Here is a 16,786-nt window from a genome sequence, read left to right as displayed (position 1 = left end):
TGATAGGCACTTGCTCCCCAAGTTCATTTGATATTGGGATATGGAAGTGGAGCTGTCGGAGGTAACTCGTGTCTGATGAGATCATCGGAGTGGGATTCCGTGATGACTCAGATGAGTCTATCAAGAGGAGGAAGAGAGACTGCTTTCTCGTGCTTGTGATGTCCCGCTTCCACACACAGGGGTGCAGAAAGGAGTTCCCCATCGCCAAACAGATGTCGGTACTGGACCCCTGAACTTCCCGTCTTCCGGACCCATACCCCAAATAAATGCCTCTTCTTTATGAATTACCTGATCTCAAATATTTTGGTATAGTACTAGAAAATGTACTAATATGCTTTTTAAAAATATGTCTCAGAGGGGCTGGGGATTTAGCTCAGCGGCAAAGCACCTGCCTGGCAAGCGCAAGGTCGTGAGTTCGGTTCCCGGTACCGGAGAAAAAACAAAAAACAAACAAACAACAACAACAACAAAATATGTCTCAGATTCAGCAGTTTTCTTTCAAAATGAAAGAAAAATCTCATGCTGTTTCTGATCCATTGAAGGAGTTAACAATGACAAAAAAGAAAAAACAAAAAACTCTAGGTTCGCAACAAGAATTGATCTCTACCACGTACAATTGCACTGTTTGGTAATTTCTCATATATACCTTCTTCAGGAGAAGCCTTGCTCCCTCCTGTTCACGTGGTCAGCGCTACGCAAACTCCCGGCAGTCCTCTGGCTCCTCTCCCTCTCAAGTGCTGGGATGCCAGGCATGCTCAGTCAGCCTGGCTCCGGCACACATTATAAACTGTTCATTTCAAGATGAAAGAGTCTGAATGTTATGCAATCGAATAATACACATAGTACTGTAAGAATTTTGTAGAAAAGCGTAATTGTCCTTATAGTGACTAACTCATATTGAGTAGCAATTAATCTGACAACACAGTGAGCACTGAAATCATGTGAAATATCCTGACTGAAAGAATTGACCCCATAAGGACATTTTAAAAAGTCTTTTATCGTTGCATTCAACACAGACAGCAAACATTCTGAAATAGATATTTGTTAATTTTGTGGAAAACAAGAAGAGACTGTAAGTTTTTGGTTTAGATTGGGGATTCAATGAAGGAAATATTGTTCATTAAAAAGATAAACATTGTCTTATTTCAGTCTCACTCAATTTAACCTGCGTATGCAACCTTAAAATGTGTTTTTACATGAAATTAAACCTAAAAAATAGTTAAAATGAACTAGGTGCATGAACTTTTGGGTAAATATAACTCAAAATAGTAGAGTTGATTATCCTGAAATAAGCAAGACTCAACAGTACTGAGGCTGGGTAAAGAGTCAAAGTTACAATAATACTTATGACCAAGAAATAATATAGTGAACAAAATATTCTTTACTCAAATTACCGCTAAACATGAGGGATGCATGATAGTGACTTTTGAGTATTTATACAGTAAGTGTTGGCACAGAAGTTTAATCATTCACCATTCTTTCGACCCACTTGATTATTTGAGCTGCTTAACACAACTTTGTGCTTGGGAAATGGATGAATTTTAATCTCCTGTTTCTGACCTGGCTGTACTTATGTAAGGATACTGAAATCATGCCAAGTTTATGTCTTGGTTACTTTTCTGTTGTTGCTGGGACAAAATACCTGACACCTAAACTTAAGGAAGGAAAGGTTTATTTTGCTTACTGTTTGTGGAGGTTTCAGTCCATACTTGGTAGATTATAAGGCAGAGTGGCACATGGCAGAGAGCTACAGCTCCTGGTGCAGAACACAGCTAAGCAACCAGCATACACCAGGGCGGAATGGGGGAGGAATGGCCTCAAGCACCCTTTTCCTCTCCCTTACATATGCAAACTATCCACCCCAGGGTGGGTGTAGCTTTCAAACCCATAATCAAACTCTAAAAGCCTGCCCCATGGCTGCATGAGGTTTTGGGGGGACACCCAGACACAAACCTTAACAGTTTATAAGTTAAATATTTGTCTCTTCCATTTTTGCCATTAAACAGTGATTATGAATAAGTAATATTTATGTACAGTATTAAGAAACAAATTTAATTCATGCCTCTGCAATTGCCAAATTTTTAATTCATTCATTTAACTTCTGTTCTATAGGTAGTTACATAGTGATAAATAAGGACAAAATCTAAAGAGCAGAATAAGCTGGAAGCATATTTATGACACATGATGGACTAAGTACCACCAGTACCTCCATAGTGTTTTGACTTTCAAATGTGTAAGAACTAATAATGAAAGCATTGTGTCATTCACCGATAGGAAGCAGAATTACACTAAGATTGAGGTTCCCCATGGAAACAGATAGTACACTAAATGATTTCCTATAGATGAATTTATCAACCTCAAGAATCTCCGTAATGTCCTGACATCATCACATCACAACAGTCCTGGAGCACAACAGTAAAACGTTACAGCTCTATTTGGTGTAATCCTGATATTTTTATGGTGCTTCTAAAGTATGTTCAGGGGTCTTATGTATGACTAGTTACCAAAATGAAATAACAGCAATTCTTACAGGAGCTTCTGGAGGCTTTTATAAAGAGCCTCAGGTGACTCTGATGTCATTGCTTAATGGTTTTCATCTGACAACAGGAAATGTTAAAACCAAAACTTACACATAAAAGACTTTTTCAAAACCTCATGCTCTATGTTCAGGCAAGATGATCAGAGAGCCAAGACATTTCTTCCTTTGATGTCAGGAGATTAAACTGTACAGACGTCCGCACAAGAATCCTCACCTACTAAGTAAAACAAAACTCCAACCTGTCCTCCCTTCCTACGTTAAGCCATGTACTACCTGTGTGAAAGCCTGCCTCACTTTCCCCAGAAGGCCTCAGTCTGTGAGTAATAAACATTTCCATTTCCTATCTTACAGATGCGTTATCGCTACTCTTGAAACTTTTACCAGATTTTGTGTGATGAGGCCATCCTGACCTCAAAGATGATCATACAATGAATGAATCATACGCTAAAGAATGCCACAGAAAAATGAACTCATCACTGTAATTCACTGTGGCATTATTCCTTTTCTATTTTCAATGTTGTTAGTGCTACACATTTTTACAAAAATAAGATCAAATTAGTTGCCTAGTGAATTTGATTCTGCTTAACATGTAAAAATCCTAAAAATGCCATGCTTATTCCAGTAATAAGGAAAACAACTGGATTTTCTGTCCACAAGAAATAAGAAATTAATCTATTCGTTGGAGGGTAAGGATAAAAATTAAAAATCTTCATTTGCTTCCTCCCTGAGGGAGGGCTCGGAAAATCTCTTAGATCCAGTCACAGATTCAAAACGAAGAGATTGGCAGCTGTAGTTTCATAATTAGTAAATTTCCTACATTTGCATCAAAGAATGTTATTTTTACAATTTCTACTTTTATGTATTGAGGGATATTTTAGTGACTGTTTCAAGAAATATTTTCACTTCTCAAAGTATATATATCAAAATATTCTAATTAAGTAAGTACTATTAATTACAGTATGACTGCCCTTTAAATTTATTCATTCAACAAGATCATAAGTATTTTTATAACCAGAAAGATATTAATATTTTGCTTTGATATATAATTAATATTTTGCTTTGAGATGCAACATAAAAACTACCTTTAACTGCTATGCTCAAATACATATGCTCTTTGAGAAATGCCATATTTTACTGTATGTATGTATTGTAACTTTTCCTTTGAAGATTTAAAACACTCAAAAACATGTCTTTCCTTGTTTCTTTGTATGCTTTCATTCACTGAGTTTTTGTTGGGTTTATACCGTTTGTTTTCTTAGCAGTTAACCTCACACACCTAGCTTTACATGTTGCCTTATAATCTGCAATTTTCTTTAGAAAATATCTATTGACCTTTCTATCTTCATAGATTTCCATAGGATGGGAATTTTTTTTTAATTCAGCGTGTTCATAACAACAATGAAGAATTTAACACACGCCAAGAAATGTAACTCCTGCAAAGGGAGGCCTCACACTCTGTTAGAGTGAAACCGGAAGCCAACAGCAGAAACATATTTAGAATATCATTGATTTTTGATCTTTCTCTTTTCTCTGTCTCCTCTTTCTATTAAATTTTTCATGTAAGAGAAACCAAATTATGTACAAGTTTTTATTTCTGATTTGCTTCACTCCACATTTCTAAGGCTTGATGTTTTTAATTCTTTGAGGAAGACACCCAAAACGGGAATAGCTGAGTCACGCAGAATTTCTATTTTTAGGTTTTTGAGGCATTTCCACACTGATTTCCATAGTAGTTTTATCTGTTTACACTCCCACCAACAATGAAGAAATGCTCCTATACCCTTACCAGCTGTTGTTTTTGGTTGATTTCTCACTTTTAACCATTCTTTCTGGAGTAAGATGGAATCTTAAGTTTTTATTTGCATTTCTTGATTGGCCAGCAATGTTGAACATTTTTTCATTCTCTACTGGCCAATTGAATTTCTTTACCTGAGAAGTGTCTATTCATTTGAGATTCTCATTTTTTGATTGTATCTTTAAAATTGGGGCAGTCTAATTTTTTTTTAAACAGCATGATATTGCAAAAAAAAAAAATCAATGAATCAATGGAACAGAGGAGAAACAACTTCAGGTACATTCAGTTATATGACCTTTGACAAAAGGGCTAAATTAACAAATGCTGTTTGGAAAACTGCCTATCTGCATGCACAGCTTTGAATTTAGACCTATATTTCTTACTATACACTAAACTAAAATCAAAATGGATCAAAAATGTCAATATTAGAACAAAACAATCTGCTCAAAGACAAAATATGCAAAACTCTTGCCGACAGGTGTAGGGAAAGAATTTCTGAATAAAACCACAGTTGTACAATAAATAATACCAAGAATTAATGAATACAATCTCATTAAATTACCCACTTAACAGTGTAACCTGGGTGTCACTTGGGTAGCACAATTATTTACATATTCAGTACCTCTGACATTGCTGGTGCAGGTGTCATTTCAACCAGTCAATTCAAGTATTGGATAAATTTGATAAAATTATCACTTTTATATTTATTGCTATATTATCCTATAATTTTTTAAATGCAATTTTTGGTGCTCCTGCACTTAAATAATTGGACTGGAAAACCATTAAAACTTTTGCACACCATAGAAAACCACCAATGTGGTGAAGAGACAACTTACAGAATGCAAAAAACTGTTTCCATCTCCTCTTCAACAAACTAACATCTAACATATATAAACAACTCAAAAAATTAGATGTTCTTACTCCTTTTTTAAATATCAATTTAAATGATTATATCGGTTTTCTGAACTTCTAATTTTTTTGCATACAGCTGATACGTGCATAGCAGTGTATGGAAAATGTCTTTCTCCAGCAACATGATCAAGAAATTTTTATACAGTACTTACATCCTACAAATTTCATTTTCATTTTCTTACAAATGTTCCTTAGTCACTAGATTATCATCTTATTTAGTTATTTTGTTTTAGCTTTTTGTTATATAACTGTATTATTATTATTTTGATCTAATTTAAATTACTTTATTTCTCATTCTGTATTTAAACTGACTTTATATAACCCAAAGTATAATTTCCAGAATGAAAAGATAACAAACTAGTTGCCTAACATTAGCTATTTCAGTAGGAGGAATTTATGAAAAAGCAAAAATAAAAATAATTAAAATTTAAAGTGAATAGAATGAAGAAAAATTCATGAGATATCTATATACTTTAAGATACAGTACATGGATGTCACATACATATATATGCACTTTTAGATGACAATGTATTCTATTTAGAGATATTTACTTTCTTCAAAAGGTCTTTATTGAGTATTGAATGTTGCTCTGAAATAAAATCTCGAGTTAGCCTAAATTTTCTTCATTTTATCTTGGATTCTCCTTCAAAATGTTGTGAGGCACTTTTTATTATCTTTGAAATCCAATGTTTTTAAGGCAATATCTTTGCGATAATTACTCAATTTCAAAATTCCATTCTCCCAACTTATATTGGCAACCTGTTGTGAAGCAAGTTGAACGACTTAAAAATCACTTCCTACTTAGTAAAGAGAAGACTGATTCTCAGTAAAGGTCGTAAATACCATAACGGCGTACATCGACTCTGGTCATCATATTAATTCATAACTGTGCTAAAATCACTCTCCTCTCTTGAAATATCTTGGGAAATGAATTAGTTGTTTGGAAAACAGAAATATTTGAAAAGAATCAACCATTTATCATGGCTTTCCTTCATGAACTTTGCCTAAAGTTGAAAAAATAGTTGAAGACGGGAAGATTTTCAAAAGCTTTCAACTCACAAATGAAGAATAAATTTCACAACACGTAATCAAGTAATAAAAGTTAGCAATAAACTTCAACTATTTCTAAGAATACAACAATGAATAAAATAAATTGAATATAGTTTGATGGAAATGCACTACATTATATAATACATATTATATGTAAGGAAATATATACTATGTTTATATAATTCTTAAGAATCTAAACATACACAGACATAATTCTTAATTATGTGAATGTATATAATATATATGTATCTATATTCTTTGTGAACTGATCTATTTTCTTTGTTTTCTCTTGCCTATTTTTTCCCTCGGTATTTTATAAGAATAAAATGGTAAAGTTTAAAGAAAATATTTTCGGCAGGCTGGAAATAGTGCAAACCTAAGATGCATTTCAGTTTTCCTTGCTAGTGCCAAAAGTTGCGGTGAACAGAACCTTTCCGGGATAAATCGCATTAACAATCCCCTGTGCGGAGATGGTAACAGTTCATCGCTGCAGGTTGTCAGTGTGTTTGCTTCCTGGAATGAAGTAAAAGTCGTGTTGCCTAAGATCCCCAGTCCACTGCACTAGCATGAGTGCGCTCCCTTGAGCAAGCAAAATATTTGTTTTGATATCAGCAGTGTGAATTTACGCGGGTAAATACCAACCAGACAGAGCACCCTCTCTATGAGAGAGAACGCCAGAAGCTCCCTGGCGCGTTGTAACCGGCCGGTGTTACAGGAAGGCCTTAAAAGAACAACATTCTTATTAAAACATATGCATTTAACTAAAATAATGGATATGCAATAAAATGAATAGGGCAGAAAAGGACAACACATGGAAAACAAAGATGTTGAAGAAGATCAGCGCCGGTCCTGTTTATGATTAGAAACACGGTAGCTCTGTGCATAGAGCACTCAGACTTGGTCATTGAGGTCGTTGATTAGCTTTGCCCAGTTGCATCGGTGTTGGAGCAGAGAGATTTGATTGCTGATTGGGTCATCCAGTCTGGCTGCTAGGCCGACAGAATAAGCACACCAATCATTTACAATCCAGTTAGGTTTGATTACCCTTGCGACACAAATTGCGCATTTCATAAACTTACCCTGAACTCAGCTCTTAACTTGCAAGTGATTGCAATGATCAACCACATAGAAATGATCAGACTGCTCCATTTTACAAAGCATAAGTGGTGAGTAAAAACAGGGAGATGGAAGAACCCCCAACTCAATGTTTAAGAACTCACACAATTAGTGAAGTTCTTCTAAAGTGAATGTTCTCAGCATTATTGTTATTTCTCAATTAAATTCTAAAAAATCTTGCAGTTTTCCTCAGCTGACCAAAACCCAGATAGATTATTGAGAGAAGTCAGGCTAAGCCCAGCTCATTTCATTACATAAAAATGAAGACAGAATTATTCAAGACAGTTGGGTGACATTATTTAACTGATTATATTTATCTAATAAATTAGTTATTTGCTTACATGAAACTTGCCCAAGGAAACATTTCACAATTGTCTTACAAATTTTATTACTGCTAAATTTCAATTACCATGAAATATATAATACAGCTTATTAAATAGTTTTGGTATTGCCATGTCATACTTCCCAGAGGGGCTTAAATCTTAAATTTTTGGGGAGGAGGCATTTAGAACAAGGAAGATATCATCCATAAGGCTGGTTTTTATAAACTATGGAGATGCGTGTCTACTTTGGGTATAGCACACTGAACTCGCCCAGTCTCTTCTGGGTATATTTTTAACAACACCTTAAAAATCAAATTACATGTTGTATCCCTGCATGTGGTAAGATCCATCTTCAATTTATAGATATTTTCTCTCTTTAGTCTTGATTCTGGCGGCATTTACCACATAGCAGAAAAAATTCTAAATATAGGAATTTTGTCAGATATGTTGATATACACTTTTCTCAATATAACCTTTATGAAATAACTTTACCTTGAACAATGAAAATTTTATGCTTCTGTTGAGACAGTGTTAGAGGTCAAGAAAACATTTCATGTTGATTATCTTGTATTTAAGCATCATTTTAATTTTAGGATTTAGCATTAAAATTATTTTATTTATGTAGCTTCTGTTGAAAAAATAAGCAAAGACATGAGACAGGAAATAAGGTATGAAGATTTGTTTTTGTTACAATAGAAGGATCTTACACTCTATGTCTTGTCTTTCGAATTTCTTCACCCACTTATTAGAATCGAATGACAAGAAGATAGTTGTGCTTTCAGGCAAGCACAAAGTTTACTTCCTGAACATTTTCATTCTTTGGTGAGAACAGAAAACAAGTATCTAGACTGTAGAAAGTCCACAGGGATTTGTGGGAGAAATAGAAGATCAGAAAAAACAGAGCAGGAGCAAATGTACAGAAACAAGATCATTGGTTTCCTTTTATTAAAGCCTAAATTTCCTGGGCCTTGTTCTTTGACAGATGGGTCATACTCAGAATTACAGCTACCTTTCTGGAAGTCCCATCTCAGTTTAGAATTTGGAAGCTGTTTTAGTTTAGAAGCTTAGTACATCTTTAGACCTGACTCAGGGGTGGAGCCTTGGACCACCGTTGCTGCAGAAGCAGGGTAGCAGAATATGTAAGGATGGTAAATGGAAATTTACCGGATCATACTTCTTAAAGAGGGAAGTCCCATTTGAAGGTGCCAGCAGATGAGGACTCTGGTTCTCTGCTTCAGGAGAGTGCCTTCCATCGCCTCCTGCAGAGTGGAGGAAAATGCTGGACCCTCCAACAGCTGAGGCAACCCATTTTATCAAGTTTTCTTAAGATATTAAAGCCCCTCTTGCGGGGAGAGCTTTCATGGACTAACATCTCTTAAAGCACCTCCATCTTAATGCACTACACAGCCAATTGCATTGCACTATGAATTTTGGAGTGGACACCAGGCATGGTGTTAAGGTCTAGCTTATATAGTTCCACACTGAGCAGGCATTAGGATCAGTCTTTCCACAAAAGGAGCATGATCTTAGCTAGGAGCTCTGTATCCCCAAAAGCAAGTGTTAGAGAGGACTCCTTTTGAAGGCCTGTAACCCAACCACCCAGCAACTGGAGCTGCAGCTCTTCAGTCCAGACAGAAAAGCAGGGACTGGCAATATTTTAATTGTACAGTGAAATGTCCTCCTCGTAAACACAGTGCTTTGTATGCACAATTTGTTCTCTGATGCCTGAATGTTTCATAAGCCAGAGGAGACTAGAAGAGCGTGCGGCAGGGTGCGTGTGGGAGGGGCGGGATGTACGCGCAGGGAGGACAACACTCGTTTCCTTTAAATCCATTGAAATTGACAGCCAGCTCTGCTGAGAAGTGAAGGTAAATCTCAAAGTACATGAAACTAAATGTAAGTTTTAAGATGCTGAAATATAAAACATAGCGATAGCAACTGTTTATTTGGAGAGCATCTAATTTGTTTTGAAGAAAACACAGCAGTAGATATTTTACACGTATTAATTTAGCAGTCTCCACATTTTTGAAAGTAGAAAAATACTTTTTAGTAAATCAATTTGAAAGGAAAATATATGATACACAAAGATATTAAAAAAATAAAATAAAACAGATGTCGATTAAGGCATTGCTGTGTTTCTGGAAGTCCTGTTAGGGCTTTGCTGTAGAACATCTTCCCAAGGCCTCCGGTATTCAGGGCTGGCGCTGGCAGGCTCTTCCTCCATGACCATGGGGCACTTTGACCTGAGTTGCTGCTGGGAGGTGGGGTCTGGAGGAGGAGGCGGGTCACCGGGGCCTGCTGAGTGTGCTTCTCCCACCCCGATTCTCCTTAGCCTCAGCTGGCTGCTAATCAGGACCACCGCGGCCTTCCTCCAGGGCAGGCCTTTCCGCCCCTGTTGCTGCCTTTGAGCTGACAGCCGTGGACTGAAACTTCCGAGAAGGTGAATAAGGCAAACCTTTCCTCTTTTAGGTTATGGGTGTTAGGTATTTTTGCCCATAAGAGAAAGAAAGACAAGTTTCAAGGAGAATCCTGAAGAATCCATCTATATTCCTGACTTACTAGCTTTGTTTCTCTACTGCTTTCACCTGATCACCACTGCCACTCTCAGCATAAATATTATAAATATAAATATAAATATATATATATATAAAAGAAAAAGATTCAATTGACATCTTTTTTCCCTCTTGATAGCTTAAAATTCATTTATCTTAACTTTGCCACAACATTCTGGCTTTTGTTCTGTTTTGGGATTTTTGAGACAGGGTCTCCCTGTGTAGTTCAGAGTGGCCTTGAACTCGCTATGTAGCCCGGGCTAGCTTCAGTCATGGTGATCCTCCTGCCTCAGCGTCCAAAATTCTGAGATTACAGGCATGTGCCACCAAGCCCTGCCAGCAACATCATTCTAAAACATAAATTATGTATTGTAGTTTTTTGTTAGGTTTTGGTTATTTTCTACTTTTCATATCTAGAACACAGTTTAGCACACAATAAATATGTATTGAACAAAAAAGTAACATTGCACTGCCACTCTTGAAAGGTTTTTTTGTTTTTGTTTTTTTTTCTGGTACCAGGAATCAAACTCACGACCTTGCGCTTGCAAGGCAGGTGCTGTGCCACTGAGCTAAATCCCCAGCCGCTCCTGAAAGGTTTTGTATCACACCCGGGCTAAATTGTTATTAACTTCTGTAATCACCATTGGAATATATGATGTGTTCCCCTGACTACCTCTTCATTTTTGGCTTACACCACTCCTATCACTGTTCATGTATTCATCCTAGTCCGAAGACCTAAACTTAATTTTCTTGCTTTATAAAATATTATCCTCTGTCTTTTCAACTTTACCACTTTGATCTTTGGATAAATCACCATTTTACTAGTCAGTGTCACGTTAAAAATCATCTCTTTGGATATTTTTCCTTGCTACCCCAGAAAACTAGAATTCCAATGCCTTCATCCATTTCCAAACTTTTATGATTGTAATGCTTGCACTGCTCTTTATATGTATGTATAATATATATCACTCACCATTGTAAGGTGAGTGGCATATATATATATATATATATATATATACCACTCACCATTGTAAGGCCAACAAACCCTTAAAGAATCCTCTCTCTTTCCTTTTCACCCCACCTCCATCTCTACACACATGGATGTGTATGTATGCACACACAAACATACTATGTTTTCCCAAGGCATTCTAAATTTGTTGAAAGTCAGGACTCAGGCAGCAACATTAAATTCTGAGAAATGTATGAATGTGTGTCTTACCTCTGCTTCATAAAATATAAATTGTTTGAGTAATGTGTTTGTCTCACACATAGGAAGTCTGTGGAAATCAACTATATTCTGTCAACAAAAGCCATTCCACCTCATTTAAGAAAAGCAGATCAAAATACCTACATCTTCACCCCTAGAGGCCTTGATTAAGCAGTATCACCACTGAGAACCTGGGTGATTTGAATAGCTCATACTCACTAATTTGATCTTCAGTTAGTCTTTTGTTTCTCTGTAGAGGTACAAGTACAAAGAGTAGAGAAAGAAAAGAACAAAAGAAAATAAAAAACTACGCTTATTTTTTACTCTATTTTACTTTCTCTGTGAGCAAATATCTCACACAAGAAATTAGGTGGTCATGGATCTCACACACAGAAGTCACCATGAGAACAGAACCCAGGACTCCTAGGTCCTCCTACTATTATCATAGCTAAATGTTTCTCTAGAATACAAAGGACACAATGTGCTTTATGAATTAAAAACACTCAAGAATCATATATTTTCTGATGGTGAACATTTTGGCATCTGAGCACACAGACACTAAGCAAAATAATACAGCTGTTTCTAGAAATCAAATATTAACTGAAAAGAGAGGATCTTAGAATGATTTGGGCAAATCACTATTTCCATGCCCACATTCCAAACATAGTAATTTACTCAGGCACATCTTTATTACCAGGTACCGAGTGATTATCTTGGCATCTTGGCTACACATTCCAGGAGAATTTTTTTTTTTAAGTACAGAGATTTGAATCTCTGAACACAATATGCAAATTTATTTTAATGGTTTTATTATTTCATCAATCTACATTCATTTTTATTTAAATGTTTGCCTGTTTGTCAATTTCAGTACAACTCTGGTTATACTTTTGTCCTGCTCTATGTAAGATATTCCTTCTTTTCAGATACTTCTTTGTTAATTTGAAATTGATGTGAGGTTAATATACTGAAATGTGTATTTCTCCTGTTATTTATTATACTAACGCTGTATAGTAAACAAATACATATATAAAACATAGGAGTTCTAGTATTGCAAAATAGGACAGGACCACATTAGGAGCAATCAGCCCATCTCATTGTATCAGATTTTTAAAAATTGTAGAAAGTATCATATACATTATCACTCAGCTCCTTAATATTAACACATGTTAACTAAAAACTATTATTTATTCAAATACTTAAGTGGATAGTAGCCTACTCATACTCTTTGTAACTTTTTGACTGCATTTTTGCAAGGTATGTCTTTCAAAAATTAATCCATTTTCTTCCAACTTATCAAAAAGTTGTTCATTTATGCTTTTTACCATTTTATGTCCATGAAATCAGTGCTAGAGATCTTTATATCACTTCTGATATTTGTGCCTTCTCTACTTTTTAATTTGTATCCAGTCAAAATGTGTATGGATTTTAGTCAATTTTGAAAGACCTTTTTGTTTTGTTGATTTTCTCAATAATTTTTCTGTTCTAAATTCATTGCTTTGTACTTTAATCTTTTTATGACTTCTACCTTGCTCTAGACTTAAATTTATTTTCTTTTTCTACTGCCCTGGGTAAAAGCTTAGATTATTGCTTTGATTTTTTTATTTTAAATGCTTTCTTTTTGCTAATGTGTTCATGTAATGCTATCACATGTCATCCAACCCCTGTTTTTATCTTATCTGATAAATTGTGAGAAATAATACTGTCATTCTTTTCTAATACAAAATATATCTTACTTTCTCTCAAGATTTCATCTTCAATCCTTGTGTTATTTGGGTGTATGTGGCTTTTCCTCTAAATATTTGCAATTTCTTCCTATCATTCTATTATTAATTAGCTTAATTTCATATTTTCCAAGAACGTGTTTTATTTGATTTCTGTTATTTAAAATTGTTAAAAACAAATAAGATGATTTCTCTTTGTAAATGTCAGATGAGAATTTGAAAATAATATGTATCCTATAAATGTTAATAGATCAAGCTTTTTTGAAAGAGCTGTTTGGTTCAAATGTAATCTAATTTACTGTCTGAATTATCTATCAATTCCTGAAATAGTAGTGTTGAAATTTCTAGCTATAGCAGTGTATTTGTCTATTTCTAGTTTCTAGCTATAGCAGTGTATTTGTCTATTTCTAGTTTCTAAGTTTTTATCTTGTGCATTTTATGCTCTGTTATTAGTTATATGAATATTAGGAGTTATGTCTCTTAGCAGAATCAAACACTTTTATTATTATGAAATTGCCTTCTTTGCCCATGCTAATTTCTGTTACATGAAATGTGTATTTTCTGAAGATAATATAGAAATGTAGGTGAAATTAGAGACCTAGTGCAGCTCACAAAGTACCTTATTTAGCTTAGCTTGACTTTGCTTTTGATCATGAATGCAAAGAAACACTTGAAAAATTTTAAGCAAGAAAGTAAAATTATTATGTCTGATTTTTAGAATAAGATACTCAAAAATTTGTTTATAAAATATTAGAAGCTACAAGCACTGCAAAAGTTTCAGATACAAGGCCAGTGCTGTTAAAAGGTTTAAATTAATGTAATAACTAGCAAAAAAGGGGGGTATAGTGCTTAAAAAGTTTCCCGTTGTTTCAATAATAAATATTTACTGATAACATTGTAAGAACAAGTTCATTAGCAGAGTTGGACCACCATTTGCTTAGGAAGTCACAGAAAATGGAAAAAAAAAATTGATAAATGCAGAGCCACCCCTCAGGAAGCTCTCCTGAAGACAGGAGCTCAATTGTAACATCGCGACAGGACAAAGTAGCAAATTATTAATCTTCGGGTTAGGTTCAGGTTAGTTACTGTGCTGAAACCTTTGAAGTTTAATCACAGAGACAAAGGCATCAGGGGCTGGTGAGATCCCAGGAGAGAAGGAGGCAGAGCTCGCTCCCACGGGACGAACGAAAGTGAAAGGCATCGATCATCACTGAAGCTCAGTTCTCAATATGCAGCCATTAAACGACTTTATGATAGGAACATACTTTCCTTTTTCTATCACCCACGAATCAATTTATTTGTTAAATAGAATTGGGTGTCATTTAAAATTGATGCGCTTTACAAATAAAGCTGTATTCACACTAATCGTGTCTCTCCACTTACAGCATAAGCTTTGTAATGCAAGACACTGGCATACTTCTCTGAATCACTCATTGCGGGCCTGGTGAGCACAGGAAGCTCTGAAAAAGATATTTAATGCACTTCCTCAATGATTTCACTCATAGGTATTGAAGATAATGTTTCAGTGCTGTTCATTCATACAAAAGAGAAGCTTTCAATATCCTACCTAAAATAAAAGTTTACAGAAATATAGTGAAAATAGCTAAAGGATTACCTCAGTCAGCCAACTATTCTAACTGACATTTTTTCAACATCTATTTCATATGGAAAGGAAAAAAAAATCTACTACAGTAAAATGTACTGCTAAGCATTAAGCTCATATTTTCCTATTTAAAAAGTCAGTTTTGAAAATCTGCATTGCAGGAAATGCAAAAATACACTTATGAAATAATAGACATTTTTCATATTAAAATAGCATAAGTCATCCAAAATCCATAGCTATATTGATAAATAGATGAGCTCACTGAAAATGTGAAATATTATGTGCTAAAGGCAATGACTATAATTAGTTTGAGAAGGCTATTGCAGCTTTTCTCGCCTTGTTCATTTTTGTCTTATATGTTTCTCTAGTAACCCAAAATATGTCATTCTTCACTGTAGTTCATATAGGAAAACATTATTTTCATCTTCCCTGGGGCAAATAGGTTATAAGAGCAGAAAGAAGAAAGAAAAAGAACCATTGTAAGTTAGTTTCCTATCCAAAGAAAATGGAGAATAAAGTCATTTTCCTACCGATATCTTCTAATTCCTTCTTTTGGAGAAGACACCTTAAATCTCACCCTGTATCGGAATATACAGCTGTTTAATATTATGAGGTACCAGGAAATATACACTAGTATTGTTCTTTGTTATAGCTATTTATTTTGTGCACATATCGTTTTTACAGACTACAAGACCAATATTTGCATTCATTTTTCTAAGATCTTAGTCATATCAATTACCCTTGTTGAATGCTTTGTTGAAAGCTCCCAGGCATAGCAAAAAATTTTGTTTATTTATTTGTTTTTGATATTTCCAGCAAACACATAGTAATATAAACAGTTTAGACTCATCATTACTATTCAATGCCAAAAAAGTACTGCTTATTTCAGGCTACTGTTGTTTTCTTCATTTTTCTTTTCTAAACTTTATGTAAGACTGAATACAACTTTTTTCTGCTCAGTATACTGTAATTTAATTTCCTCTACACACACACACACACACACACACACACACACACACACATACACACTGTATACATGCTATGCAGTAATTTTTAGGCCAGGCATTTTATACATAATATTTTCTTCAGCCCTTATCAATCATAATAAACATATCAGATTCTGATACTTTTATTTAATGGAATATTACTCAGCTACAAAAAAAGATAAATTTAAGGCTTTTATAGGTGAATGGTCACGACTAGAGACCATACTCATAACTGAAATAAATCAGACCTGCATGTGTAAGCATCATATTGTCTCACTAGTGTAAGAACTGAAAGAGTGAATAAAAACTAGGAGGTATGATCGACATTGTGAAATGAAAGGAAAATGCTCAAAAGTAAAGGGAAACTGGGGTGTGGTAAATGAGAAGGGAAAGAAGGGGAAATTATGTAAGTATGTATATATAGGATAGCTAACATAGTTGTACTACTGGCTTCTATTGCTCTACAGAAAGGAACAGTTAATGATTACTTGTTTGATCAGTCTTGTATGTCTCTCTTTGTTTTCCTGAGAAACCACTTTGAAGATATTGATAATACAACAACCATGGTTGATTTCTTACAACTTTGTCTATAACTCTTTGTTTGTATTGTTCTTATGCTATTTTGTAAATGGATGTCCATTTGTTAATATGTTTTTCTTCTTTTATTTTTTAAAATTGAAGAAAATAATAAATATATCAGAAAAGTTTTCTTGCCATCCCAAATTATGGGAAAACAATCCTGCATTTAAAGACATAAGAACTAAATAGTTGGCTTAAGATTGCATTGTTAAGGGCCTGTGCTCAGATTTAAGTATTTAGAAATTAATGATAAATTTATTGCAAAAAATACAGAGGAATGTGTTGCTTTGTCTTACATGACTGACAATAGCACTGAGGAGAATTGTATTTAATGTAGAACTGACACATATCTACAAAAGATGATAGACCGACAGTGATTATTCTTACACACAACGCTAAATGG

Source organism: Chinchilla lanigera, unplaced genomic scaffold (genome assembly GCF_000276665.1).
Source record: "Chinchilla lanigera isolate Chin_1 unplaced genomic scaffold, ChiLan1.0 scaffold00046, whole genome shotgun sequence".
Lineage (NCBI taxonomy): Eukaryota > Metazoa > Chordata > Mammalia > Rodentia > Chinchillidae > Chinchilla > Chinchilla lanigera.
This window is presented reverse-complemented; position numbering follows the sequence as displayed.